Source organism: Lissotriton helveticus, chromosome 1_1, assembly GCF_964261635.1.
Source record: "Lissotriton helveticus chromosome 1_1, aLisHel1.1, whole genome shotgun sequence".
Taxonomy (NCBI): domain Eukaryota; kingdom Metazoa; phylum Chordata; class Amphibia; order Caudata; family Salamandridae; genus Lissotriton; species Lissotriton helveticus.
In genome coordinates, this window is record NC_136057.1 from 1,528,911,253 (window position 1) to 1,528,927,786 (window position 16,534).

The following is a 16,534-nucleotide window of genomic DNA, read 5'->3' on the forward strand; positions in this document are numbered from 1 at the left end:
ACACAGCTCATTGAGACAAGCCAATGACAATGCTACGTGCCTGAATGATTCATAGGGAAAGTTTATATCAGATTGCATATGCCTAATCTATCTATTATAATATTCATGAAAAAGCAGTATTTCACTTATTGATTGTGAATAGTCAACAGTCGCATTAACTCATTTTTAATATCGAATCGCCAAAATATCGAGTTTTAAATATCGAGTGGACATAATATCAAGTCACAAAAATATAGTGGTAAAGAATATCGAAATTCAGGTAAGAAATATCGATTTTTATAATATTGAAGTTAGTAATATCGACAGCCATATTATAGTTTTTAAAAATATCAATTTTTTTATAGGGTTTTAAGTGTTAGTATATGTGTTAAAAGCATGTAATATTTTTGTAATGTATGTTTGCATTTTGTTAAAGTAATGAATTTTATGTTATTTAATTTTTGTGTAATTTAATTCCGTAGAGTGTTGTGGGTTTATAGGGGAATAGGGTGGGAAGTCATTTATTTATAGTAAATTAAATATTAATTTTTAGGAATTATTAATTATTTTTAATTTAATTTTGCGTTTTAGTTTTGTAGCAGGTTGTGGGTTTATAGGGGAATAGGGTGGGAAGTAATTTAATTCTAACTAAGTAATTATTTATATTTATTTATTGGTATTTATAAATAAGGTATTGTTAATTGGTTATACATTTTTATTAATTGATAAATATATTGTATTAATTTATTATTTGGAGCGGGTTGTGGGTTTATAGGGGAATGGGGTGGGAAATAATGTAATTGTAATTAAGTAAATATTTATTTTTATCTATTGATATTGATAAATAATGTATGCTTAATTAATTATTAATTGGTAATTAATTTTTCTTAATTGGTAATTAATATATATTAATTAATTAATGTTTATTAATTAATTAATTATTCGGAGCCGGTTTGGATTTATAGGGGTATAGCGTGGGAAGTAATCTAATTGTAATTAAGTAATTATTGAAATTATTTGTGTGTATTCATAATTAATTTACTGTTAATTATTTATTAATTGGATTTTTTTAATTACTTATTAATTTTTGGTATTGGAAATTCATGTGTTGTTAAATATTCATTCATTGGTAACTATGTTTTAATAATTAATATGTGTTGGTATTTATAAATTATCAATTATTAAATCATTTGTAATTGGTAACTAATTTTTGATACATTTTTATTGGTATTGATAATTTATTTATATATATTTAATTATTAAATCATTACTTTCCCTACTGTTGCACTCACTGGAGGCAGAATAGTAATTTTTACCCTCCCGCTATCCAACGCTTTCCCTACGGTTGCACTCACTGGAGTGGGAATAGTAATTTTTACCCTCCCGCTATCCAACGCTTTCCCTACTGTTGCACTTACTGGAGTGGGAATAGTTATTTGTACCCTCCGGCTATCCTACGCTAAAAATATTGACTATTTTTTAATAATATTAAGTTAATATATATATATGTCATAAAAAATAAAATTGCATGTTTTTTTTAAATTACATTAATTATTTATTAATTTTAAGGTTATTTAAGTATTTTAAGTATGTTTTACTTAGTTATATTTATTATTTCACTAATTTTACATTACTGTTAAGACATTTTAAAAATTCTATATTTTAACAAACTTTATTATTTACAACAATATTTTGATTCGATATTGTTGTACTCACCTGTTTGTAGATTGGAATTTGATATTCTGGTAGTCGATATATTGTCACCAATATTTTTGTAGGTCGCTATTTAGCACCTCGATATTCTGTCAATGATTCGGATAATATATGTAAAAAACAAAAGGTGTTTAAGGCTGGACTGTTATTATACTGTGCTAAAGGCTGACTCATTCTTGCATCCACCCAAATAACAATCGAACAAATAAATACACCCACAATGTTAACAAGCATATGCAAGATAAATTAAATGAATAAAAGTAGAAACATAAAACAAGCCCTTTATCAGTTATATCTTCAAAATTCAATCTGTATCAATGTTTTAAAACTCCAATATGGCTGCATATTTATATGCAATGCTTGGGCCACCTTGGAGCAGTAAAACAGTAATATTCTATGTACAATACTAATTTAAGAGACCATTCAACAAACACTGAGTGGCCATTTGGGAAAAATATTTTGCATAGTGTATAATATTTGTACAGATCCAGGTTGGCCAACATAACGCTTAAAAACATTGCAGGCTTCTTTTAAGGCCAAAGTGATGATACGCCATGGACAATACATTTCATGATGGCTGCCCAGTTAGAAGTAACCAAGTGAGCAGCCCAGTGTTACCATGTCAGGAGCTCCAGGATGCTCCGAAAAACAAAAACAACCTCTCTCTGTGCATTTCATTCTGTATCACACATTAATAACCTGATAAAGCAGAAATTATATTCAATTTTAGGGGTGCATCATAATTATGTGTAGAGCACACCTGCTAATCACTTACTGTATTAATGTGAACATAGAGTTTTGAAATATATTACCAGAAAAACGTGGTGTATTTTAGACCATTAATAAGTAGCATGAAGAATCAACATACAAAATGAATGTAACTAGCAGAAAACATTAACATGAAGAAATTGTGTGGTGCACCTGACACTTATTCACATAGTAAATGTGTTTCATCTGTAGGTAAAAGTATTTGCTGAAATTGCATTAATGTTATTTGAATTTGTGGAGCTCGCATGATGTTTCTCCTATGTTAGCTGAAATTCCTAGGCCTGAAATGCAAGCACCAGATAAGTCTGGCTTTACAATTATCAGTTTAATGTTATGTGTGCTGTGGGATCTGTTCTTTCTTGTGTTGGTGTTGCGGGTGAAGAAGCGCTCTTTTAGAGAGAATAATGTCTTTTTTTTAATAGTCAGGAAAGGAGAAGTTACAATTGTGCGGCGTCAGTCAATAAAAGAAGGTCATTGTGCCTCACATAGGACAAGCCAGGGAACCGAGGAGAAATTGTAGCAAGAAAGGTACACTATTGACATTGTGGAAAACTACCTTCAAGACTGTACCCAGTGTGGAAGGTGGGATCCGAAGTGTACACCTCAGATTGCTACCTGGGGATAAATGGTTGGTGGAAGTAGGGATAGTGTGCCACTTTTTTCCAGCCTTCAGAGAGAAAGCATCCTAGAACGGGTTCTGTCTTTGGTAGCTTTATGTTACTTGACCCATTTATTGTGGAGAAGCCTCTTAGGGAGACCCCATGTGCTGACACCTTTTAACCTTCCTTCTGAAAATGCTTTTTACGGTATTTCACCTTAGTGTTAGAGTAGGGATAGATTAAAGTTTTTCACCCACCAACCTCTCTATGCAGATAAATTTAGACTCATTCTTCCTGATTTCCTGTATTCTACTCCTTGAATTAATGGTGTTGTTCATGCTACACCGTCTTGACTGGATGCACAGATTTGGTTTCATGCCGATTCCTCAGTATTTCTATACACTTGTGTTGAGGTGCTTTCACGTTCAGTTATTTTTGGCTTTGTAATAAACTAATTAACCTTAAGTAGTTGCCTGTGTGTTATGACATATACAAAAGCTAAATTGACTAATGGATTGTTTTCCTAGCAGCTTTTCTCCCCTTTACACTTTCATGCTGCGAAAAAGATTTATCGGAGTGTGATTCTAGAATGGTCTAAAACTTAGGGCCCTGGCCTTTTCAGATCCTTAGCTTCACTTTCCCTTTTCTATGTGCAGAATCAATTAATCAATCAATGATTTATAGAGCGTGCTACTCACCCGTGAGGGTCTCATGGCACGGGGGAGAGAAACAGCTCCGGGTCAGTCGAAGAGCCAGGTCTTCAGTTCCTTCCTGCACAGGTGGAGGGTTGGGGAGCGTCTGATGCTGATGGGGAGTTCATTCCAGGTTTTTGCTGCAATGTAGGAGAAAGCTCTCCCGCCGGCTCTGCTTCTGCGGATGCGGGGTACCTCTGCCAGGGCGAGGTCGGCGGAGCACAGGTTCCTCTTGGGAACGTGGAGACATACTTGTCGTTGAGGTATTTGGGTCCCATGTTGTTGACGGATTTGTAAACGTGGGTGAGGAGCTTGAAAGTGACCCTCTTCTCAACGGGGAGCCAGTGCACGCTTCGAAGGTTTTGGGTCATATGTTCGTGGCGCGGTGTCCCCAGGACGAGCCTGGCTGCGGCGTTCTGGATGGTTGGGAATTTTGTTGATTCCGGCTTAGAGGGCGTTGCCATAGTCCAGTCTGCTGGTGATGAGTGTGTGGGTGACAGTCTTTCTGCAGTCAGGGGGATCCGTTTGAAGGTCTTACAGAGGATGCGGAGGCAGTTGAAACTGGTGGAGGTGACGGCGTTGATCTGGCGGTTCATGGAGAGGGAGGAGTCGAGGATGATGCTGAGGTTCTGAGCGTGGTCAGTCGGGGTGGGTGGGCTCCCGAGGGTGGTGGGCCACCAGGTGTTGTCCCAGATGGATGTGCAGGGCCCGAGGATGAGGACCTCGGTCTTCTCTGAGTTGAGCTTCAGACAGCTGTCCTTCATCCAGGCTGCTACGTTTCTCATTACTTCTTGGAAGCTGAGACTGAGTCTGGTGATTTCTGGGTTCTTGGTGAGGGAGAGAATGAGTTGAGTGTCGTCGGCGTAGGATACAGTGCTAAACCCGTGCTGTCTGACGATGGCTGTGATGGGGGCCATGTAGATTTTAAAGAGCTTCGGGCTTAGTGAGGATTCTTTGGGTACTCTGCAGATGATGTCAGTGGGTTTGGAGAGGAAGGGGGGAGTCTAATCCTCTGGGATCTGCTGGAGAGGAAGGATCAGATCCAGTTGAGGGAGGATCCCTGTATTCCTGCATTGTGGAGTCTAGCGGGTAGCGTGCGATGTGAGATGGTGTCCAAAGCTGCAGAGAGGTCTGGGAGGGTGAATGCCGTGGTGTGTCCCTGGTCTAGCAGCATGTGGATGTCATCGGTGGCTGCAAGGGGGGCGGCCTCGGTGCTGTGGTTGCTGCAGAAGTCAGACTGGGAAGGGTCTAGGATGCAGTTTTCTTCTATGAAGTTGGTCAGCTGGGCGTTCACGAGTCTTTCGGTGACTTTAGCTGTGAAGGGGAGGAGAGAGATGGGCTGGTAGTTCTTCAGGTCGGTTGGGTCAGCCGTTGGTTTCTTGAGGAGTGGTTTCACCTCTGCACTCTTTCAGTCATCTGAGCAACTACCATGCAGGTGTGCCTGCTTTGGAACTAGGCAGCAAATTGTGTGCCAATGCAAGGAGAGAGCAGTAATGATCTATTTATTTGTAAAGTTGGAACATTTCTGTTCTCTACCTTTTAAGCAACGCAGCACAACAACTTTACTCATCTCTCGCGCAATTTAAGGCAGCAGGCAAATATGCCCCCAGGCATCATAAACAATATATCTGATTGTTTGCCCAGGTTACTATTGGAAGGAGATGATGTGATGTATTCCTATAGGTTCTGTATCGATCCCCCTATTCCTGACCCTATTCTGGTTAGCAAACTAACAAGTTAACTAGCAGCCATCCCATGAGGCAGAAAAACCCCCATGATGCAGGAACCGTTATCTGATAAAGCCACACTACGGCACAGGAACGTGTTATCTGATTAGGTCATAACGCTTGCCATCTAATTAGACAAGCGATATTCCTCCAGCCCCTGATAAGGCATACGGAGTTCTCAAAACAAATCAAACCTATGACAACCTGGGAAAAAACCCTGCGGCCATTGTTTTGATTTCACCGAGAACTTCAGCAAAAGAATGTGCTAACGACCTGGTCGTATGACATCCTTATTGACGTATCTATGTCCATCCTTACGTCAATCTCGGCACCTTAAAGGTATAAATATTACCGATATTGCCCTAGGCAAACACACGCGGTGGTGACGAGGACGGAGCAGCCAGACTTGCCGAAGCCCAGAGCAGAGCAGACCCCGCTGGCGCAGCCCCGCCTTCTTGACGCGCTGAGAACGAGCAGCTGCCCATTTCTCCTGCCGAGAAATCCAGCTCCGGCGCTTCCGGGTAGCCCTCGCAGGCAGCCTGGAATATCGAGACCAGAGACGAGAGATACCATCCCTCATCCATCCTAGATTCCAGGTACAGAACTGAATAACCCCTCGAAGAGAATTCTTTAGTCAGACACTTGGCAAAGACAAACTTAACTTAAACTGTAACTTTCTATTCCCGCCCACGTATTAGGCTTAGGTCAGGTACACGGGGTAGGCGTAGCTAGAAACACCAGTTGAGTACGATTAGTCAAATGTATATGTGTATGTAATATATTTTATTCATTTTAAACCTTCATATGGCTTAGAAACCATATCAATGTTTTTACAGTATTATTTTATACTTCTGCTTTTAATGTATGCACTTTACTTAACCATAAGTATTGCAATAATATCGATCCATTTCTCTTGTATGAGAAAAGAGACTGATCAATAAATAACATCTTTTATTGAACACGCCCGTCTCTTCCTATTCTCTACAATCTGATGAGACTAAGAATGCACATACTGACTGAGTAAAATAACTTGCCTTTTGTTTTCACACGACTCTCGAGATACACTCTTGATTAGGGGAGAGCAAAGTTGCCATGTTCTATGGTTGTCAGAAACTAAATCCCTTCTTGTCTATCCAGGGAGGTTCAACTCCTCTATGCCTATTCGAGAAAGTTTCTAGTGAACTCTGAGCTAGCTGGCAAACCCAAAACTTTAAGTCTAATATCGACAATAGTAGACCTAGTTAACGTCTGGTCTAGGCCTATACTATTGAAGGTATTATTCCAATGCGCAGAGCCTATTGGGATAATAGGAACTACACTACATGGCGCCCAACGCGTTTGGAAGGGCGATAAAATTAACGTAAGACAGTTAGAGTAACTCAGTCGTGCTTTCTCACTCAGACCCCTTTTCCCATAAATACTCCAAAGACGTCTGGAGTGGGCGAAAGGTAATATCCGCCAAACCTCGCAGGAGGAAACTCCTATGTATGGTACTTGGTTTAGTCAACGTTGAAGGATAAACCGTTCCAAAACATTGAGCATCTAATCTTTGTTTCCATAAGAAACCTGATCTGCAAACAAACAAAGTAACCATCCTGTCGGTAAAATGGTAGACAGTGATGATGAAAGAGAGGCAGTTAGATTAGCAGCTGAAATAGCAGAAGCTGATACTGCACTACAAGAAGCAGACCCGGGTATAATACTCATCCCGGTCATTAAAAGGAAATCTATAACTTTAAAACTTATAGAAAATGGACTGACACCTAGAGGTGGTACAGTCATATTCGTAATTGAGGCACACGAATATCGGCAGACAGAGGTATACTATTCATGGATACATTTTCCAGCAGCAAATGCTGTAACAAAGTACTTCCACTATTACAAAGTAGAGGAACCTCCTGGAGAGTACACTCCTTTCGAGGAGGTGGAAGTACCACTTAAATTTCAAGAGCATTTGCTCTTATTTAATGGCGCCCTAAAATATAATAATCACATCACCAGGCTCGGTCCCTTAGGTAGACCAGGAGCAACGTGGCCGGTCCTAGCCGGATACACACCACATCCAGACATCAATGGGATGTCTGCAGCAGAGCTGTTAACACAGCTAAAACAATTAATAAAAATACATAGACAATTAGTCCAATATGTGATGCGGACTTCAACAATTCAACCAGCAATTAAAATTCCACAGCTGACCCCTCACCAGGGGAACACAAATAAAATTACACCACAGAACATACAATCCTGCCTAGGTAAAGTACCAGCTAAACGGGAACAAATACCATTCTGGTTAGCACAAAAAATCACCCAAATAGAGGCTGTGTTTCCAGACACCACCCCGTTAGAAAAACACAGGATTCTGACTATCTGTCTTCCAATGGGAATCGCACCACACATCGAGGACTGTGACACTTGGGGTACAGTCTTTGCTTCCATCTACACAAAAACGCACGGTGTTCCATCTATTTCGGTAATACCAGAGGTGCTAAAACAAATTCAGGACGAATATGGTCCAGAGCCCGCTTTAACTCTTGGTATGAAATTACTAAAAGACTTCAAGCAGGTCTCGGCTATATTATTAGCCAACATAAAGGGAGAAGCAGCAAACGTGGCGATCCGCCAGAGGTTAAAGGAGACAGATATAGCAGACCAACCAGCTGAAATTGCAAGAATTATAGAAAAATCCTATGAGGAACTAGGTAGAGATAGCTTAGGTGGAATACCAGTAAAACCACAACTGATTGAAAGTCCTGAAAAAATATTTTTTAATAATAATTCAACATCACAGAAAAAGAGCTGGGATGGAAACAAACAATCCAATCCTAAAGAAAAGAAATTCCAGTCCAGAGGAAGGTCTCCTAGGCGAAGAGAAAAATCTCCGAACCAAACACACAGGTCACCCCAGAGTGACCCCTCTGGGAAAAGATATAACCTTAGAAATAGGGATAATATAAAGAAGCCTGATAGATATCAAGACATTGATACACGTCCCTCTCAATCTTTTCAGACTTCCTCGCAGAAATCGGAAAGAAGAGGACGATCAGAACAAAGAGAAGAGCACGCCAAGTCCAAAGACAAGGAACCTGCTCAGCTAAAAAAGAAATTACAATTTCCAAAAAAGAAGGTAGCCAGTATCAAGGTAGTTAACAATGCCGAGAATACTGAGGACACAACTGAAAAACGGAGAATGGGCTCAGACAATGCTAGACAGCGCAGCAGAAGTGAGCATAGCTCGCAAAGTCCTTATGAATCATCTGGAGACAGTGGACACGAATGAATATCTTCAAGTGGAAACTGCAGACACCAGAGTCAGCAAACCTCACAAAATATATGAAATAACTTTACGTATAGAAGGGGATAAGACTAGAAAAATAAGGGGACTGTTTTGGGATAATCTCTCCAAGGGCTATGACATCCTTCTAGCTGAAAAAGACTGGCCACCAGAGTTTGTCAGGGAGTGCCCTCATGGCGAAGAAATAATTATGCCTGCCTTCTCAAATCATATCCCAATTCATAAAAAATACACACTTGCCAGAAAGTGGGCAGTAGCTCAAGCTCCTGCTTTATATAAAAATCATGTAGGATGGGATGAGGACTCTCCTCCTCACAAAATCCAGTTAAAATCACAACCTACTGCACAGAGGCAGTACCCAATTAAGCAAGAAGCTAAAAAACAGGTAAAAGAAATCCTAGATCAGCTAGAATACCAGGGGGTGATTGAAACTTGCACCTCACAAATGAACAACCCTTTGTTTCCGGTCTCCAAACCAGACAATTCATATCGTCTAGTTTTGGATTACCGACACCTTAACTCATGTTGCAAAACTTTTGCAGTGCAAAACTCGCACAGTGCTGCACTAATGAATAACATAGTGCGCAAAAAATACAAAACAACATTAGACATCTCTAATGGATTCTTTTGTCAAAACATAGCACCAGAGAGCAGATATTTGTCTGCATTCTCAATAAATGGCACTCAAAAACAATTCTGTCGGTTAGCCCAGGGGTACAAGAACAGCCCGGGAGTATTCTCAGCAAGAGTAACAGAATTACTACAAACATATGACGACGAAGCATTATCGTATGTTGACGACATATACTTAACAGATGATGACTTGGAGACTCACTTGAAGAGAGTGAACACCATAATACTTGGGTTCGCAGCAGAGGGTTACAAATTCAACTTTAAAAAATCCAGAATTGCCCACCTGACAGTCCTGTTCTTAGGATATGAATTATCAAGTGAAGGCAAAAGCCTGGCTGACAATTTTCTAGAGAAATGTGCCATACTCCAAGCACCTAGAACACTAAAAAACCTACAGTCAATTCTAGGCTTCCTAAATTTCGGAAGAACATACATTGCAAATTACGCAGAAAGGGTGAAACCCCTTTATGATCTAATAAAACCAGATTTTAAAAGAACCAATTGGACTCAAATACACACAGAAATTCTGAGATCCTTACAAACAGACATTAAACAAACAGACATTAAAACAAAATTAGAAACACGTGATAACACACGCAATCTTGTGATTCGAGTCATCCCAGGGAGATGCGGATTCACATACCTGACCTCTAATGAGGGAGAAAAGGTACCAATTGCATTCAAATCACACTTGTACACTAAGGCTGAAATGAAATTCAGCCCAACGGAAAAAATTCTAACTGCAACACAGACAGCTATAGCAAAAGAACGAGCCCTGGCACAAGGTAAACGAATAATAATCGTGACACCGATACCAGCCCTAGAGGCGGTAACAAAGGCAAGCATTCCGAATGCTAAAGCGCTCCATCCGAGATGGATACAATGGGCTAATTCTCTTGCTGCAACAAACGTGGCATACGAATTTGATCCTAACTTAAAAACACAAGAATTTCTCCAATATGAATTTGAATGTCCTCCGCCGACCGAAATTCTGCCTCTAGAACATTACGGCTGTATAATATACACAGACGGATCAGCACAACCCGCGGTAGGGGGTAAACAAGCCTACAGTGCTGCGTGCGCGATCGTTAAAGGTCGCTGGCACGAAGGGAAATTTAAACCAGCGGTCACTAAAACACAATCTTTAGGAGATTGTACAGCTCAGCGAGCTGAACTACTGGCGTTCAAGATGGCGCTTGAAAATACCGATCGAGAATTCCCCACACTCATAGTGTGCGATTCGTATTATTGCGTTCAATCTTACAATGAATACTTGCAGATCTGGCTTCAGAATGGTTTCAAGGATGCGAAAGGTGGCACAATCAAGCATAAAATGCTCTGGGAACAAGTAGTTCTTTTACAGAAAGAACTACCAAAGACTCACGTGATACATACGCTGAGTCATCAACGTGATGGCGTTCACGTTGCAGGGAATTCATTGGCTGATGAGGCAGCAAAAGCAGCTGTGCAAACGGCTTCCGTAGCTGCCATCACACGGTCAAAAACAAAAATAGACAGCGAAATATTACAGGCTGTCAGCGCTACAGAAAAGGATTCGATAGAAACACTCCCGAAGGCTTTCCAGTAAAATACTCATACATAACTGATGCAAACAATGTTCCTTTTGCTCGAATCCCTGGAGTGGGGGATAGGGCAATTCCAAACATGGAACATAGGTTAGGACTGATAATAGCGGCACACGAAGGGCTTGCTTCTATACATGCTGGCGTCTCAGCCACAGTATCATTATTAAAACAGAGATACTGGTGGCCACAAATGAGAAGACAAACAAGGAACTATGTTTTAGAATGTGAAATATGTCAAAGAATGAAAGTATCAACGGTGAGACGCCCAGCGCAGCCGCCCCTTCTAATCTCGGATAAACCATTAGCCTGTGTTTACCTAGACCACTGTGGTACCTTACAAAGGGATGGTAACTATAAATATATCTTGGTTGCAGTGGACTCATGTACGAGATTCATATGGATGTGGCCCCAGCGAACGGCTGACGCCAGAACTGTTATAAAAGATTTGCGAGTCTTTATCGGCACATACGCAATTGGCATGCTGCATTCGGACCATGGTCCTGCTTTTAGCTCTAGAGCTTATAAGGAGGCCATGGTCAGCATGGGCGTGACATTGCGGTACTCTTGTCCATTTCACCCTGAGGGGAACGGAATTGTTGAAAGAAAAAACTGTGACATAAAGCAATCTATAACGGCAAAGGTATTAGGTTCGGGAGCTGGGTGGGTCAAACATCTAATAAGTGTCCAACGTAGTCTAAATAACTTGCCAAGAAGTTCTCTGAAGGGAATCAGTCCGTACGAATTATTATTTGGAACTAGGATGTTAATCTCTGACCTTGACAGTCAAACTTCAGTGGTGAAGGAAAAAAGCTTTGATATCAAAGACCGTTTGGCTATTTTGCAGGACTTGAATGAAACAAGAAAAGACCTGAGCAACATAAAGTTGAAACAACAGCCAACAACCACTGAAGAACCACCACCTGTCCCAGCAAGACCTGTCTGGATTCCAAAAGTCGGGGATCTAGTCAGAGAAAAGATCGCGGTAAAGAAGGAATTTGGGCCTTCTTACAGAAAAGCAGTTCCTGTCTTGTCTGTCAACGGGACAAGATCAGTTGTACTACCGCCACTTGCTGGTAAAAAGGAGAACCGAGTTGTATCCATCGACCTGGTAAAACCACAATCATGTGGCCGATAACAAATAGTAGGCCAAGTGGACTCCCCATAAGTAGTAGAACACCAAGATTTGCTACAAACACAGAGGTTCAATCTAAGAGGCTAATCACATTTGAAACGCCTACAGAACTACGACAAGGACTATGCAACAATGCAATGGAACTTAGACCTCTGAACACCCAAATAAAAACATTTAGCAGAGACACACCAACCTATAATGAAGTAACAAACGACTATGCAAGAAACAGTAATCCTGAAGCTATTGGAACAATTGACAGAACTGCATCCGGCTACTTCATAAACTTCGATGATTCCTCAGAAGGCTTCACTGAATCAAAAACACAGCCATCAACAAAAACCTTTAAAGATAAAGTTAAAGTACTTTTGAAACAACTGAAAGAAACATATCTGATTTCTCCATGGATTGAATTTTGGGTGGGTTTTGGTGCATTCATCCTCATACTTTGGCTCATCATGATACTAACATTGGGACGCTTCATTGAGGGAAAATATGCTAAAATGGACACAGCAAGTCAGAAAATCAACTTGATCCTCAAACCACACACATCTTCACACGTCGAGAAAAGAGAACTTTCTTCAGTCAACTTCACAGCCAATCCTATACCGGGTGGGGTAGCATGGGACAACACTGACTACGAAATCTATGGTCCGGTTGAAATCCTGAAATATCCACACCAAATTAAGATCTCATTGAGTGACTTTGTAAAACCAAGCTCATTTGCTGATGATTGGGACTTCGAAAGTATAAATAACATGATGTCTGACTTAGTAATGTCTGCTAAATTTACCAAACATGATTATTTGCAGGGTTCTACAAATTATGATAGTATGTATTGCTACAACCACTATGGTAACAATTTTTTACATAAATCTGCACAACCTAGAAATGTTTTAAATTATAATCAATGGGAACATTGTGCAACCCCTCCAAAAGGAAGCTCAAGAACCATTTACGACAAATATTCATACTTTTCAGGTTTTAACATAAGTAATGCTGAAACATTTTATTTCAAATTGTCAAATAAGACAGGGACAAAGACCATGATAACAAACACGAAATTGATATATTCAGACTCATTCTTTGAACAAATGAATACTTTTGGTTTTGATTATTGGGACAAAAATGTTGAATTGAAGAGTGTTTGGGGCACAAAAGAATGGCAAGTACAGGGTATAGAATCTTTGTTTAGAGCCTGCATGATCCCAGAACAAATTATATTTTTAAATGACACTGTTCAACAAACTACCTGTCTTGGCTTAGCCAAAATCAAAGACTTAAACAAACCGTCTATTCCAAAACCAACAATGAACAGCAATAGCTCTAAAGATGAAGAGATAGACGTAAATTATGTATTAAACCAAAACAGAACACATCCTGATTGGAAACAGTGGTTGATCTGGCCCACAGATACTAATAACTGTCAAGACAGATTCCTGAACAAAACACAGGGGTTCAAAATGACCAGGCCAGACCCTAGATATTCCCAAAGACAACACCCAGGAATAATAACCACCTACAGTGTGGGCAAATTATGCCTTCAGTGGCTACAGACTTCCACACTGGCAGAAATTAAGCAACACCTAACTTTACTTACTGATGGTGCTGACTTGCGTGATTTCATTATGGGACCGCGCAAACAGCGTCAGAAACGTTTCATAGCAGCCTCTGTATATGCAGCATACAATGAGGCCTGGAAGGTTACTCAAATTGAGACAGCAGAAAGAATACGGGAAATTGACCGTATTAATTTGGAAAAATCACTTTCTGTAGTGGACAATGGGTTAATGACACTGTCCTCCAGAATTTTTTCTCTAGACAGCATTGTGTCTTCAGCAATCGACATAATATCGCAAGACTTACTGTTATTACAACACGGTCAGTCCCAATTGCGTTCTATTGTACAGCTTGGCTGGACGTTACAAAATCTGCGTTCAGGCTATGTGCCTTGGCGTTTAATCAACACAACGTCACTTTTCAATATCTTTAACCTTACTGATAAACAAATCAGTATGGCCCAGAAGGGTGCTGATTATACAATCCTGAGCATTGAGAAACTCGAAAGATTACCAGTGACAATGTCAGAACGACCTGTTAGTGAATGGATAATACATGGGATAATTAATATTCCAATATCAACCTTCAGGTTTCAATACTGCCAAGAATATATACAGGCTGGCATGTACGAGAAATTAGGAAAAGGGTACATTAAAACAACATGGAACCTGCCCTATTCACATGCATATGTCAGTAATAAAGGACAGAAAGTGTTTCTTAGTGGCAATAATTGTGCAATGTCACTAAGCGGTACACTTCTGTGTAACGGAATTAGTTTGCATGGAGCCTGTGAAGGGAACTCAAATAACCTTTCATGTCACCAGCTAGGCACACCTGCAACAGAGATAGAACCATTCTTTCAAAGACTCTATAATGGGAGTTACGTTCTAATTGTGGACCGCAGATGCTGTAGTCTTATGCCCGGGACTCCTTATCTCGTAACTACGACTGCGAAGGTCAAGTGCTGTGGACGCTTATTGTTCCCCAGCTCCTTTCCAGACAGGGAGGCAAGGGCATGGCCCAACTTGAAAATTACTTCTATTCGAATAGATACTTTAAGCAGAATGAAAACAGTGCTTCTTCAGACGCCGACAAAGCTCACGTCATCAAAAGAAACGTATGATCTCCTAGTCGCAAGGACGACTGCAGAGATACATTCATTGTTATCGACTAATTCCCCCATACATTTCGCAGAAATCCTGAATGAAATCTTAAATATTTCTGATACCAGTGGAGTCTCAAAAGTATTTAAGACAGTATTTTCGATGGCATTAACACCATTCAAAGCCATACTGGGTATTTTTCCAGATTTCGTCCATTCGATTTTTGGCGGACTTCCCCTCATTTTAGGACTGATTGCAGGAATCCTATTCCTAGTCCTTATATTTCGTTATGGCAAACCATGTCACAGACAAAACACCTGCGACAAGGGAAGAAACAATCCTAGCCATTGGATACCGGGACCGGATATCAAAAATCCTGGGACTACCCCGGCTTAGAGACCTGAACATGACTTGGTTTCTATCATTTCGACCGATGTGGCAACGATGTGTTTTACCTGTATTAAGGTGCCTGCTATGCGGAGAAGAATGCGTGTTAGACACCTGTCTGACGCTACAATCGGATGCGCCAATGGATGCAGAAACATTGTTGAGTCCTACAAAGGCTCATGCTTTGTGCTGCCCTCAACGGCTCCCAATCCTGATAACGGCATTCGTGGAAGCTTCACCACTACGATTAAGGGGTAGTGAAGTTCAAGATGAAAGCAGCATCGATCAGGTACGACCTTCTGTCAGCAATCCAAATCAAAATGTCAATGGAGACAATCATGCGCACGAATGCATGGTTACACCGATTTCCGAGTTAGTGGAACTCTCCCAGGAAGCTGTTGACAACTTTTTCGAGAGTCTAAATGATATGATGTTCTCACCAGAGCAGAAACAGAGACTTTTGAGCAAGCTCGTACACGGCGTTCCCTGAATTTGGCCTTCAACTAGAAAAGCAAAATACCATGAACAATTTTCCCTCCAGTTCACGGACAGCAATTTTTTCAGCAGCCCCAAAATATTTTTGCATATTTTTCGGGACACTATCTTCTGCTTAAAGTAAGAACTATTCTTAGAGAACTAAAATTTCTAATTTTAGATAGCTTATAGACATTAGCTGCCCGCTGGTATGTTCATAATTATTTTATACTGTGATGGAATGGTCTCGAACTTTTTTCTGTATTAAGAGCCATTTCATGTGTAAATTCTCATATACCATTTAGCAATAATGTATACAAATGCGTGATTACTTTAGCATTATTTCACAGCTTGAGTGCATACAATACATGTAAATGCTTTTGTTTTTTCCGTATATTTGATAATTTCAAAATGCATTTATGTATTTTGGGGTGGTAAGGTATACACAATACTCTATAGTATGTTTTACTATGCATAGATTAGTAAATATGTCCATAGTTAGCGTGGAGTGGGTGTGATGTATTCCTATAGGTTCTGTATCGATCCCCCTATTCCTGACCCTATTCTGGTTAGCAAACTAACAAGTTAACTAGCAGCCATCCCATGAGGCAGAAAAACCCCCATGATGCAGGAACCGTTATCTGATAAAGCCACACTACGGCACAGGAACGTGTTATCTGATTAGGTCATAACGCTTGCCATCTAATTAGACAAGCGATATTCCTCCAGCCCCTGATAAGGCATACGGAGTTCTCAAAACAAATCAAACCTATGACAACCTGGGAAAAAACCCTGCGGCCGTTGTTTTGATTTCACCGAGAACTTCAGCAAAAGAATGTGCTAACGACCTGGTCGTATGACATCCTTATTGACGTATCTATGTCCATCCTTA